We start from the raw sequence: 14756 nt of genomic DNA, 5'->3' as shown, positions 1-14756 counted from the left end.
CTTCTAATTATCATCTGTATAGATTTAACAGGTCAACTAAAAAGTCCCTGGCATGACACATAGATGGTGCTACTAGAATTAAATCCATATGTTTTTAGTTAGCCCTAACCCTCAAAAGATGCGTGTATAAATTTGACAGCTGTCGGATCATTAGTTTGTGAATTATAGCATTTTGAGTGAATCAACTTTTTCAAAAAGGAATTTCGCGTGTTGATAAAATATTGCTTTTTGAAGGGAAAAAATACAGTTGAAGCAAAAACTTGGCTTGATGCCGAGTTTCCGGGCACTGCCCCAAGAAAATCAACCATCAAGCATTGGAATGCTAAGTTTAGACGTGGTGAAATGGGCACCGAAGACGGTGAACGCACTGGACGCCCAAAAGAGGTTGTTACAGACGAAAACATTTAAAAAATCCACAAAATGATTTTGAATGACCGTAAATTGAAATTGAATGAAACAGCAGATACTTTAAAGATATCAACTATGATATACATGTTCATATCATATCATTCACGAATATTTTAGAGAAATAATGTATGAGAAACCTCTATGCAAAGTGGGTGCCGCGCGAGCGCATTTTTTACCAAAAACAACGACGAGTTAATGATTCGGAGCAGTGTTTGAAGATGATCAAGCGTAATTAACCCGAGTTTTTGCGTCGATATGTGACAATGGCTGACACATGGCTCAATCATTTCACTCCGAAGTCCAATCGACAGTCATCCGAATGGACTGCACACGATGAACCCGCTCCAAAGCGTGGGAAAACGCAACAGTCGGCTGGCAAGGCTATGGCGTCTGTATTTTAGGATGCGCATGGAATAATTTTATTGACTACCTTGAAAAAGGAAGGACCATCAACAGCGACTATTACAAAGCGTTACTGGACCGTTTGAAGGACGAAATCGCCGAAAAACGGCCGCATTTGAAGAAAAAGAAAGTGCTGCTTCACCAACATAATGCACCGTGTCACAAGTCAATGAAAACGATGGAAAAAATCCATGAATTGGACTTCGAATTGCTTCCTCATCTACCGTATTCTTCAGATCTGGCCCCCAACAACTATTTCCTGTTCTCAGATCTCAAAAGAATGCTCGCTGGGAAGAAATTTTTGTCGAATGAAGAGGTGATCGCCGAAAATGAGGACTATTTTGAAGCAAACGACAATTCGTACTACGGAATTATGTTGAATAAAAAAAACTAATTTTGCTAAAAAAATGTGTTTTGCTATGGTAGGCCGGGGACTTTTCAATCGACCTGTTATACTATGCGGTATGGTTAAGCAAGACTTTACTGAAGATGAACTCAAAGCATAACGATTCTTGTCTTCAAAAGACGTATTGTATTTATTTTTTTGAGAAAGGTGGAAAATGCTTCATTGTCCATTAAAAGTCACCTATACTGGCTAGTACAAAATAAATTTTATCGATATTGCTACTAGTTGAGGTGTAAGTTGGAAGTTCCAGCTATTTTGATGATAAGGTGGAAGGAAAGGGAAAAACTGATCACAGAGTAAATCATGTTCCATCATTACACCTGCTTCATGATGGGCTTGAACGAACGAAGGTACGCAACATTTTAGATTAGAACACTTGTAGTCCTTTCACCCGTATAATAGACTAAAGCACGCTTTTTTATGTGATGCAACTTTTAACAAGATCAGAAGTTTAATTCTTCTTGATAGAAGTATAAAAAGGGGCTGTAATCACTACTGGAAGCAAAGGTCAAAATAGAGACCGAGCTATATTACTGTGATGTGCATTTGTACTTACAGCATATTTCGTATGGTATCAACAGAGTAGCTTTTCAAAGACATATCCTTTTTCCGATATGAAACTCAAATTTTATCATAAAATATGGAAAAATGAGTATTAATGAGTATGAGTATAAACAGACTATTCTTTTAAAAATAATGTTTAATAATAATGTTCACGATTTACAAACTTAAAATCAATTAAAATCACAGTATATTATATTTATATATAAAATTAATTGTTAACTGTTAAAGTTATTGAAACACATGCAATATACTCAACTAATGCTGCACTTCTTAAACGAATTATTATTAATAAACCTGATAACTGATAAATAAAAAAAACCTGCAAGCGTTTTCGCAATAACAATAAAAATCCCCAAGTTTTGGCAATAAAAATAAATAAGTCTATTGTGAATTTCTTAGCGATGGTTAGAATTCTTAATGAAGTCGTGTGGGATATTTAGAGCTACGCTGATTGTTGGACCACCCACAGATGCCGATAAACCAAAACCAAACAAGCCTAACAAATGAAATATTATTTCACCCATTAACTTTGAAGGTACATTCTCACTAGGTAAATAATGCTAATAAAAAGGGATCAAAGAGCTATAACTTTAAAATTAACATATCTATATAAAAAAGTATATATTGCTTTGTTTAAATAATAAAATATAAAATAAAGTTGTAGCGACCGTCAGATGTACCGCACCTGTACCCCAAAGAGTTTTTTAATACAATTCATTTTAAGTAATTTTAAATTATTTTAAGTATTAATTAGAGTCAAGTTAATTAGAGAACAAGTCAATTTTAATATAAGGTTAGCGAAAACGTAATTTCGGTTTTTCCTATTGGATGACTTTAAAATCGCGTATATCTAGAAATATTTATTCATGGAAGCCATACTATATGGCGTTTGAAAAGTAACAGTTTATAAAATATTCTAGATATAAGCACGTCATTCTTTTGATCAGTCAGAATTTATTGGCCTTTGAAAATGGAGATTTACAGATATACAGTCATTTACATTATATTTTAAGACTGGATTCCAAAAGCTTCATATTTAGGTTCCTAGGCTAATTTTCATTTACGAATATCTACTGAAAATAAACAAAAATCAGCCATTTTTGTACGAATGTTCATGGTCGAAGACTGGTGAAGGTTCACAAACTGTAAAACCTGCAGTTACGATAAAGAAGTTTTTTTTTAAATTTATTTATTCATATATTATTATTAGTCGTTGCCGATTAACTTTTAACTTGTCTCTACCATAACTTAAAACTAGGTACTTATTGGACATGGAAGGCCGATTAGCCCTTATTTAGTTTCCAATAAAATAGAAAATAAGTTAGTTAAAAATTAAAGAAAAGTAAAAAATACAGTTAGTAGCACTTTTTAGTGTTTTTACCCTTTAGTGTACTGCACTACACAACTATCACATGGTTTGGTTCTCTTGATCCTGCGTGCTAGATCCACTTCGGTGTTTGCATAGGAGTGGAGTAATTTCCTCATGTCTCGTTGCAAATCTCTTAATTTAGTCTGTGATATTTGGAATCCGAAGCACTCGATAATACTTCTCATGACTATATTCTGAAATACTTGTATTATGTTGATATTACTTCGCCCAAATTGAATTCCATAGGTCCATATAGGTTTTAGTATCTACTTGTATAGCAGCAACTTATTTCGTACGAATAATTTAGATTTTCTTCCAAATAATCAATACATTTTTTGTATTCTAATTCGAGTTTATTTTCTTTTTTGCCTCAAGATTCATCCCTCAATTCATTCAAAGGCTCGTAGTATTGCTATTGTAGGAGATAATTCAATATGCACTGATTTACTCTCGCCGACTTTTATCTTCATGCCTGGGTCCACTTATTTATATTATTACTTGCGTGTTGCAGTTTTCTGGTTGCTTCTTCGTTAGTATCTCCAACAGCAAGTATCGTAATGTCATCAGCAAATGTAGCCATAGTAACATTTTCTCTGTGTGGGAAGAACACTGCCTTGCGGTACACCTGTTTTTGGTACTTTCATTGTTGAGTAAGCTTCTTCTTGTTTAACTCTAAACATCCTGGCTGGGGTACAGGAGTTTAAGCCTTTAACGTGTTGCATTGGTAATGTTTTATGGATTTTATACATGAGTCGTTTATGCTAGATTTTATCGAAGGCTAGCGCTGTGCCCAAGAATAGATGAGCAAACTTTTATCACCTTCGTAGTCTTTTTCAATTATGTCTGTGATTCTCTGTACCCGATCAATTGTTGAATGTTTGCTCATAAAAGCACAGTGACGTTTAGATTTTTTTATATGTATATATATATATATATATATATATATATATATATATATGCCAAAACAGGTAATGTTGAGTATTTAGTGAAAGTGGAATAAATTGCTGATAAAAATCTACTAATAATGCTAGGCCACACACATATTTAGTGACTCGGCAAATACTGACAGAGATTAACTAAGAAGTTTTGATAAATCCACAGTATTGCCCTGTCCGACTACCATTTGTTTTGGTCTCTATAAAAATCTTTTAATGGCGTAAAGCTGGCTTCAAAAGAAGCTTGTGTAAATCTCTCGGTTCAATTTTCTGTGCAGATCTCAAAAGTTTTACAATGACGGAACTACGGTTTTACTAGAGAAGTAGTAAAGTATCATCGATCAAATCGATACATATATCACTCATTGATGTTTGAAATGTAAATGAATAAATTTTCTTTGAAAAACATGAAAAATAAAACGAGATTACCTGTCTCCCACCCATCAGAACTTATATTAGAAAAATGTTTTATTTTGTGCCCTCTAGTGGACATTTAATAACTTATCATTATTATAAAGATGCATTTATTTATTATTTCAAACTAGTTGAAAAAATTATTGTTTTATTTACAGTATGTTATTACATATTGTATATTAAATTAAAAATTAAAATATAAAATAATAGTAAGGTAACTGCACTGTATAATAAAGGATTCTTTTCAGGCCCTAGGTGACCTCTAGCGTTAGGGCCAGAGGGTATACTAAGTATAGGTTTCCTTGTTTTATTACAGGGTTTTATTTTACTATTCTATATGATGATATATATACCTATAGATGTCTATACCATAAGGATTATTTCTTTTCTATTTTGTGTGAAAATAAAAATATAAAGAAAATATTTGTGGTACACTAAGCCAGAATTGTCTAACGGAAACCAGAAATAATAATAATAAGTATAAAACGGATTTTGAATGATATTTGATATAAGCTTCTCGATTAGTTTCATAACATATTTCATTTAGACATGATATATGTTGAAAAATCCCATAAAGATTTTTATTGGTATATTTGACGCGTCCAAACTGGACGTTGTAACTTTCGTTTCGGTAACTGAATTAAAAAAAATAAATAAAAAAGGATTACCTCTATTGTATTGTTGAAGCATGAAAGCGTGATTACTAAGAACAATATGGCGCAATATATTTCTATGACAACGAGAGATATATAGCCAGGATATACGGTAAAGTCGTTTTTATAAAGCGTATCCGTATTAAAGTCAACTCAATATTCGAATGTAGCAGTCGCAATAATTCCTGTTTCTTTGTAGCATTGGCATTATGTATTTGATTTTTTCTTTCACTGTATTCCACGTGTTTGGACTCAGCAGCATATAACACTATTCGGGAATATAATAAGTTGACTGTTTGATTTTCACAAGTAGTAATTTTCTATGGATTTTATTCGTTATAAAGGTAATATTTTAATAAAAAATAAGTTTACTAATTTAAAGAAGAACACATTGGGATTTGTACAGATTGTCGCTCAGAAATAATGAAATAATATTTTATAAGAGACAATAAAATATCCTCTACAAAGGGTGTCCAGAAGGATGAAAGTAGCAGGAGGCGCTAAGAAAGTAATATATATATTTAAGAATATTTTAGAATTTAATACTTTTTTGTGTTCATGTTATTACGTCAATAAAATCCTAAATTAATCAAATCCTTGACTGTTACTTGGTACAAAGTTTGTGGAGTCAGCTAGTAAAACATAAGTAAGTAAGTAACCTAATAAGTAACTAGTAAGTAATACTAACCTAATAAGTAACTAGTAAGTAATACTACCGACTAACCTACAATTTGTGTTTACAATAACTTAAATAGCTGCTTTAGCACTGCTCTTTTCTATTAAATGCACCACACTACACTATACAAGACAGAATGTTTTAATTTCTTGCATATGTCTTTTCTGGTATTAGCCAAGAGTTGTAATATTTAGATATTAATATGAAAATCGAGTATCAGTGTAAGCAATCAGTCCTATAGTATCTGGGTACACCTACGTTACTTCTTAGAAGTTTTTTCTGGAAATCTTTTTGAAAATTGTGTTTATGTTGCTTTTCGCGAAATATCCGCATAATTAAATTGCGTATGTCCATATTTGCTCGGTTTCAATAATAGCAATTTATTATGTACTGATAATTATGATTTGCTTCCAATTAACTAATACATTTTCTTATATTTGAACTCCAGTTCTTTCCTTTTCTTTTTTACATGTTCCTTTCTGTGAAGTTTTGCATCAGGATTCATTCCAAGATATTTATCGTTGTTGCTATATGGAATTGCTGCTGTATTATTTATTCTTATAGGTGCTTGTGGGGTCTGATTATGCCTGAACTGCTTCTGGACATTTCGTTATTAGTTCGTTAATTTTTATTTTCCAAATTTGGGTCGTATTATTTAAATTGCCACTTGCTTGTTGTACTTGTAGTGTAGCTTCTCCGCTATTGTATCTGACAGCAAGACTCATAGTATAACCAGAAAATGTAGCCATCCTGATATTATCCATTTACCTCAAATGTGTAGTATTATCACATGTGTAGAGTAGATAAAGAATCGGCCTCAATACACTTCCTTTTGGTACACCTGCTTTAGTTTCGTTTATCGTATAGTAGGTTTCCTTTGTTCGACTAAATATTGCTATAATGTAAGATTTTAATTGTTCAGTGGATTGTTTCAGTAACATATTGTATAGTTTATGAACAAGGTCGTAATGCTATACCTAATTGAAATGTAATAACTTTTTTTTAATTGTGTAACTTTTTGACTCAAACTTCATAGACAGTATTACATATATAACATAAAATTGCATCTGTATTAATAATATTTTTCTGTGTATTTCGAGAAAAAATTTTCTTCTGAAACAACAATTATCAGATTAAAAGGAAATAATCTCTTTCAAGGAAGAACGATTTCAAAAAATAATTAAGCAGTTATAGCTAGGGCAGTACAAATGTTTCAAAGGCTTTGGAACCATTGACTCGGTTAATTTACTCTCTCGCTTACAGGAATCCGAATATTCGGCCTGGTTGAATATAGGTAGTTTAACCAAAGTAATTTTACCACATATCCTGATGTTATTTCCTACGTTGTCTTCTAAATATAGCCTCAGTAATATGATGTTACCCAAAAAGGATTTTTTTAAAGATTTAAGATAATAGCTATTTTAGAAAAATAGACGGAAACTAGATAATATTTCGGATTAGTTCATATAGTCCTCTCAATAAAACAGATAATGCACGTCAAATTTATGAAATGTATAAAAACAGTGTTGTAGAGTGTGAAAGATTTATGTGCATACATATGAGTGTAATTGTTCAAAATACACATGAGCATTTAGTTGGAATATACGAGGGGTGAATTAATACTAACTCTTTGGAAGATATGGTAGATTAATTAGGGAGAATGCAGTGACTAAATATAATTTTATCAAGAAAAATGTAGAAAAGTAGTAAGAGAAGAAACTAAGGAGAAATATAGTGATATCAAAATTACTTGACAAGGAAATATAGTAACGAAGGAAACAAGAACTAATCGTAAAAAGGTAAAGATGCTCTCTAATTAAAGGCCACTACATAAAAAAACACGCCCAGAATACGTCTATACCCCATACATAGTGTAGAAAATAGTTCAATGTAAATATAATTAAACAACCTTAACCTACGAACTATTGTGGCTGTATAATTAACTGTAGTTTAAGTCCTTCGATAACATATGCATTAGATGTACTATAATGGTAAAATAAAATATATTTGACAACATTATTTTTGTTTGGTTCTAATGGTTGTAGTTTATTATGAGCTGCTCAAAATCAATTAATCGTTGAACGAAGAACAAATGTATAGCAGAAATATGTTAAAATGTTATGCAGCATGACAGCAGCATATTCATCACACATTCTTCGATTATCAAACATGCCTCAAAAGACGTGTGGAAAAGAGATGAATAATATTTTCAAATATATGTCTTATTTTAAGTAAACGATGTTTTTACAAAAAAAACAGCATATAACTTCAAATTTATTAATTCCAATATTAAGCATACATAGAAAAGAATTAAGTAAGCTTTTGTCTAGTACAAAACGCTTCGGGAACTAAAATACTAATCTCTAATCCTAGAAAAATACAAAGATATCCAAGATTTGTCAGACAGACATCAGCTTATTAGACCAGCAGAAAGAAGCAAGAGATGTTTTACATCGTGTCGCAATCGTAAACAAAAAAGTAGAAACACCAGCATCGAACATTTTTAAGTTAATTAGGGCATTTTAATTAAATACTGCTGTAATTCTAATTGATACTTGATTATTTTCTTTAACTACATAACACCTACCAATGACATTTTGTATTATACTATATATGAGATGTTTTCTGATTATTTTCGATACGGATTGATTTCGATGATAAAATAAATAAAAATCCTCTGGTCAAATTTAAATGAAACCGAAATACAAATAGGGGTCAACTTGATTTAATATAATTCTGGTTAAATAAATAGGCCGTATGTTGATTGCAGACCCATACGTTGTGCAACGTTATAAAATCTAAAATTAAAATATTATTTATTTTCATATAAAATAATATTGGCAGGAATAAATTTTGTTTATGGTGTATTTTTATTTTAAAAACTCGAACCACATCATAAAGTTTAATATAATCGATAGTAATTTGAAAGTAATACTGTTATATCATAAAGTATGTTATGGTTATATAGAAATGTGAATTAATTTTGAGGGGTATTAAATGATTGATGATGATGATTTATTAAAGCGTTAATATGTTATATTTTAAGTATAACATTATTTAATTATTTTGACGTTTAGTTTTTTCACTATATTGTCAATATTAAGGTGTTTTTATTTCATATTTCTCTGACAGCATTTAAATTTTTCGTTGAAACATGGCATGTCTAAAAGCTGTGTATGGTCAGTGTATGTAGTATTGATAGTGACAAGTGACTGCAAGGTAAAGCCAAATTTGGCGAATAAGACAGGCAGAAGGTAGTATTTTTCATTACAACGGAACATCTAACTGAGCAATGTTGTGGGTTTCTCTAGTGAAGTTTGACAATATTTCATCTGGATTAGTGAAAGAACTACCACAAACTATCAAAAGCAATTATCATGTTGACATACATTTTTTGTTCGTTTGAGATTGAAGCATGTTGTGGGATCTTTTAAAGTATCATAAATAAATTATGCTAAAAAAACCTGACAAACCAGCATAACAAATTGGATCTTACAGGCCTATCTTGCTGGTACCTGCGATATCCAAATTATTTGATAAACTAATATTAAGACGTGTTAAACCATTTATAAAAAAACCAGATTTTTAGTTTGGATTTCGAAATCACTATTCAAGTATCAACCAAGTGCATACAGTAACAGCGGTTATTGAAAAAAAATTCTGCCCTTTAATATTCCTGAACGCGTCAAAGAATTTAACTAGATATGCCATTTGGGGCTAATCCGTAAAATGAGAAAATTGCTGGAGTATGATTTTTTTAAATAAAATTTAGGGTTTTGCATGAATCAACATTCCCTAAATTTAAACTTATCACCACTGGAGTTTTGCAGAGTAGCGTTTTGGGGCCACTCCTGTATTTCCTCTAGACTGCTGATATCCCAGTAACAAAGGAAGCAGTACTTGGAACATTTGGTTTGCACTAAAACTTTAGTATCAAGCCGACTGCTAATCCAACGCTGCCAAAACAAAATTATCCAAGATTTCCATCTTAAAACATAATATTAGGTTGATAAATCACAGCAATGTGGAAGCAATACACTGGGAAATGCGTAGGAAATCAGAAGATTGAAGCCAACCAAACCACACAAACTTGTATAGTGTTATTCTAAACTTTAGTTTAAGTAGACTAATTTAATTTTAATTAGTCAGAAATACATACTGATATATTTATTCTGCACTCGTCTTGCTTGTGTATTGACGCAAGTACAACAGAACAATAGTAATAAATTAGTTTGTAAATTAACTTCGTACTATGTAAATGCAATAAACAAATTTTAAAAAAATTGTCTAATCACTATTTTTCTTGCTCCACTCAATCCCGTTAATGAAAATTAATGGTGATTTCCCATGAAGGTTGATTATCAATTCCTTATCTTCGAACTTTTTCAGGCATTCTAGATTGTTTGATATAATTTTGTTTACCAATTTATTGCCTTGTTCATCAGCGCCTTTAAAATTGAGAAAACAAATAGTAAATAGAAAAAACTAGCTTTAACAGAAGTTATACCATCAATATTATTTCATAATCTTGTCGAGTATAATATTTTCGTACCTCTGTAGCTGTTTTGTAAGAATATTTAGGGTCACATTAAAAGTATACGTCGGTTTTGTTACAATACACTGTAGCGTGATATAAATTTCAGTTTTGCAAACATTATTTAAGAAATTAGTGCGCCGTATAAGATTTGTTTGTGTGCGTTAAGCAAACGTTATAAAGTTTAGTGCTAGCGTTTGTCCACTTCACCATTATATTAGAACTTAATGTTACAAATATTTGGAATTGCTTGAAAATAATTGAATTGAAATATTTCATTCATTGTATTATTAATAAAACGTTCCAACGTAATGTGTCTAATAATAAATTACTATTTCAGGATATATAATGATTCACGTAAACTATTAATTTATGAATGAAACATAATACTATACTTATTTACGCATATTTAATCCATTTTTTTTTAAATAATTTAAGTTGTTTAATACTGGAATATAAATTGAAATGTTGAAATGTATACAAGAAAAAACTTTGACATTTGACCCGCCCTGTGACAGTAAACATATCGAGAAATCTCTTTTAAACATTTAATTGTCTACAAGGCAATAAACAACAATTATGTCTTAATAGACAGTTCAGATTCCTTAACATTGATCCGATGTTTTATATTCAAACTACGTACAATTCACCGCATCTGCAGACCTTATTTTCTCCCTTGAATTTGAGTGAAATAAAAATAGCATCTTATCGTATAATTGTACGTAAATTTAAACACACTTTTCGTTCAGAAATAACACCGCATATATTTTTTTAAATTATTTAATTAATATATTGTTACTAGTCGTTTCCGTCTAACCTATAATTTGTCTTTATGAAAACTTAAAATTAGATTTATAACTAGGAGGACCTATGGAGGATAATGTTTATACATGTCACTGCTGAATTTTTTAATATATGCACCTCACTACACAACACTACACAAGATCAGATGGTTTGATCCTTTTGAGCCTGTGTCCTGTTCTGGTGGTATCCAATAGTTGTAGTATTTCAATATTCGTGTAAAAATGGAGTCTTTCCTCATGCCCTCTTGCAATTCTCTTGTTTTCTTGACTGACTGTGGGTATCTGAAGGTCTCGATGTAGGTAATCAGTCCTATAGTATTTGGGTGCACCCACAATACCTCTCAGGACTTTGTTCTGAAAAATTTGTATTTGATTTATGTTACTCTTTGCAGAACATCCCCATAATTGAACTCCGAATGTCCATATAGGTTTCAATATTTGCTTATATAATAGCAATTTATTATGTACTGATAATTGTGATTTTCTTCCAATTAGCTAGTACATTTTCCTATATTTCAATTCCAGTTCTTTTCTTTTCTTCTTTATATGTTCTTTCCAGCGAAGTTTTGCATCGAGATTCATTCCGAGATATTAAGCTTTGTTACTATATGGAATGATAGTATTATTTAATGTTATGGGTGCTTCTACGGTCTGTTTATAGGTGAACTGCACATGTACAGATTTACTTTCATTAACTCTTATTTTCCAAGCTTGTGTCCAATTATTTATATTGTCACTTGCCTATTGTAACTTTTGTGAGGCTTCTTCACTATTGTCTCCGACAGCTATAATCGCAGTATCATCAGCAAATGTAGCCATCGTAATATTTTCTGTTTGTGGTATATATATTGGTCCCTGTACACTTCCTTGTGGTGCACCTGCTTTAGATTCTTTTATTGTAGAGTAAGCTTCTTCTTGTTTGACTCTAAATATTCTGGTTGTAATGTATGTTTTTAATAGTTCGGTGTGTTGTTTTGGTAGCATTTTATGTAGTTTATGAATAAAGCCTTCATGCCAAACCTTATCGAAAGCTTGTGTTACATCTAAAAATATAGCTGAGCATACTTTTTTACTTTCGTAGGCTTTTTCAATAATATCTGTTATTCTGTGGACCTGGTCAATTGTTGAGTGCTTGTTAATAAACCCAAACTGGTGTGTTGGTATTAGGTTTTTTCTCTCTATGATCGGTTTTATTCTTTTCAACAGAAGTTTTTCAAAAATCTTAGATATTACTGGTAGCAGAGATATAGGTCTATAGGCTTTTATTTCGTTTGCTGACTTTCCAGGTTTTGGGATCATTATAATTTCCGCCATCTTCCAAATGTGGGACATGTTTTAATCTAAATGCTGTATTGATCAAGTTGGTGAGTTTTATAATTCCCTTTCTTGGTAGTTTTTGCAGTAATTCACCTGTTATTAAATCGTAGCCTGGTGATTTCCTGGGGTTAATGTCAGTTTTAATAACTTTGGTTAGAAAAAAGAGTTATCTTTCGGCGTGACTAATTCAATTATCGAATTTTCAGCTTCTATGTCCGACAAATTATGTTCAATATTAGTTTCGTTTGGTTTGAAAGTTTTTTCTAGATATTCAGCAAATGCTTCTGCTTTTTGGTGATTGTCACGTGCCCAATTCCCACATAGGTTTCTTATAGGTGGACTGTGTAAACATGAGCGCTTTAAATATTTTGTAGCTTTCCCGAGTGAGTAATCAGTTTCTTTATCATCTGTTAAATTTCTCAGATAGTCATTTATGGTTTTGTTTTTAATTTCCAGTATTTCTCTTTTCAGTCTTTGGGTTATATTGTTTAAACTATTTTTATTTTCAGGTGTTCTCTTTTGTTGCTAGATTTTCGTAATTTACGTTTTTCAGCTACTATTTCCTTCACTTCTTTTGGATAATTAATTCCTTTAGTTATACACTTAATTTCTGGTGTATTATTCCAGCAGCTTGTTGAATAACTACTACGAATTTTTCTGCTTCAGAATTTAATTGTTCAGTTGTCTTGAGGGGTACCTTTATTTGAATTTGTTTGTTCAATTCTTCAGCAAATCCTTCCCAGTCTATTCTCTTGTTTATTAACGTTGGGTTTCTTTCTTTTCTTATAATATTTTTGCTCAACGTCAGAATCACTGGCGTATGATCTGAACTTTTCTTTTTTATTTTTCTTCGTTTTACTTTTATATAGTTGGATGTTATGTTTCTTACTATGAAGAAATCTAACAGGTCCGGGGTTTTCTCTTGATCAGTCGGCCAATAAGTTGATTTTCCAGTTGACATGTAACTACATTTTAGTTCAGCAGCTGCTTTTCGCAGTTCATTGCCTTTAGTTGTTGTCAATGTGGATCCCCATTTTATACGTTTTGCATTGAAATTACCTCCAATTATAATTTTTTCTCCCAGGTTACTTAGGACATTCAAATAATTTTCCTTTTTTTTATTGTATCTTGGAGGACAATAAATTACGGCTATTGTAACCTTATATCTGCTTGAACATCGCACATAATACAGCATCAATTCTTTAGAGATACTGAATTCAATTATGTCTTATAATGGATCCTATGGTTAGACGTTTTAGTCTACTCACTTCACTATCAGGTCGCACATTTAGTTGATTACCTAGCACATTGGGATGAATTAACACTCTTCTCAAGTATTTAACACAAATATTTTGAATTACACTTGTTATAGGTTCTAGAGGGATATCGCGTTGTATTACTTCATTAGAGACATAGTACGGAGCATTGACAATGACGTGTAATCCTTCGTATTGAAACCGTTATATGATGGCCATATTAGAATTACTAGCAGTATCTCAAAGTTGGATTGCATATGATCAAATAGGCTTAAGGATTGATTCGTATAGCAATACCTTGTTATCTAATGATAACCTGGATTGGCACCTGATAAATCAATACATTATTGATTGATAATATGAAATGATATAGTTTAAGTCCAAGTTGTTTTCGTTTAGTAAGTATATGCTTCTTCCAGGTGAGGCGTCGGTCTAGATGCCCAACAATCCTAAGCTTGAGGAAGTTGACAATTATTGATAGTCACTGGAAGGCATGTTCTTCTATGCAGAGTGAATGTTACATGGGTAGATTTTGTTTTATTTGCTATATATATAATACGCCCGATCTTCAGCCACAGTTGTATTTTATCAAGGTGTGTTTGGAGGTTCTTTGATGATGTCATTGGATCTTCATAAGATGCTAGGATGGCTGTGTCCTCTGCATATGTTGCCACAGTAGTGATTTTTGTGATCGGTATATAAGAAATACAGTATCAGACCCAATATATTACCTTCCGGAACTCCTGAATATTTTGGATGTAATTCAGTGAGTTCATCGTCTTGTTATATAGTAAAATGTCTATCTGTGGGTTAAGATTTTAGTAACTGAAAATATGAATGAGGGAGGGGTTTATTTAATTTGGGTTACATACTTTATCAAAAGCCTGAGATATGTCCAGGAAAGCAGTAATATCTTTTGGCCTTTAAGTCCATATTGATTTTGTTTACAAGTCTATGCACTTGTTATTATAGTCCATTGCTTATTACTAAATCCAAAATGATATTATGGAATAATATTT

This window comes from Rhynchophorus ferrugineus, unplaced genomic scaffold (assembly GCF_030347505.1).
Source record: "Rhynchophorus ferrugineus isolate W39M unplaced genomic scaffold, kcgeb_rfMv2 rfM5, whole genome shotgun sequence".
Classification (NCBI taxonomy): Eukaryota; Metazoa; Arthropoda; class Insecta; order Coleoptera; family Curculionidae; genus Rhynchophorus; species Rhynchophorus ferrugineus.
Note: the sequence above shows the minus strand (reverse complement) of the source record.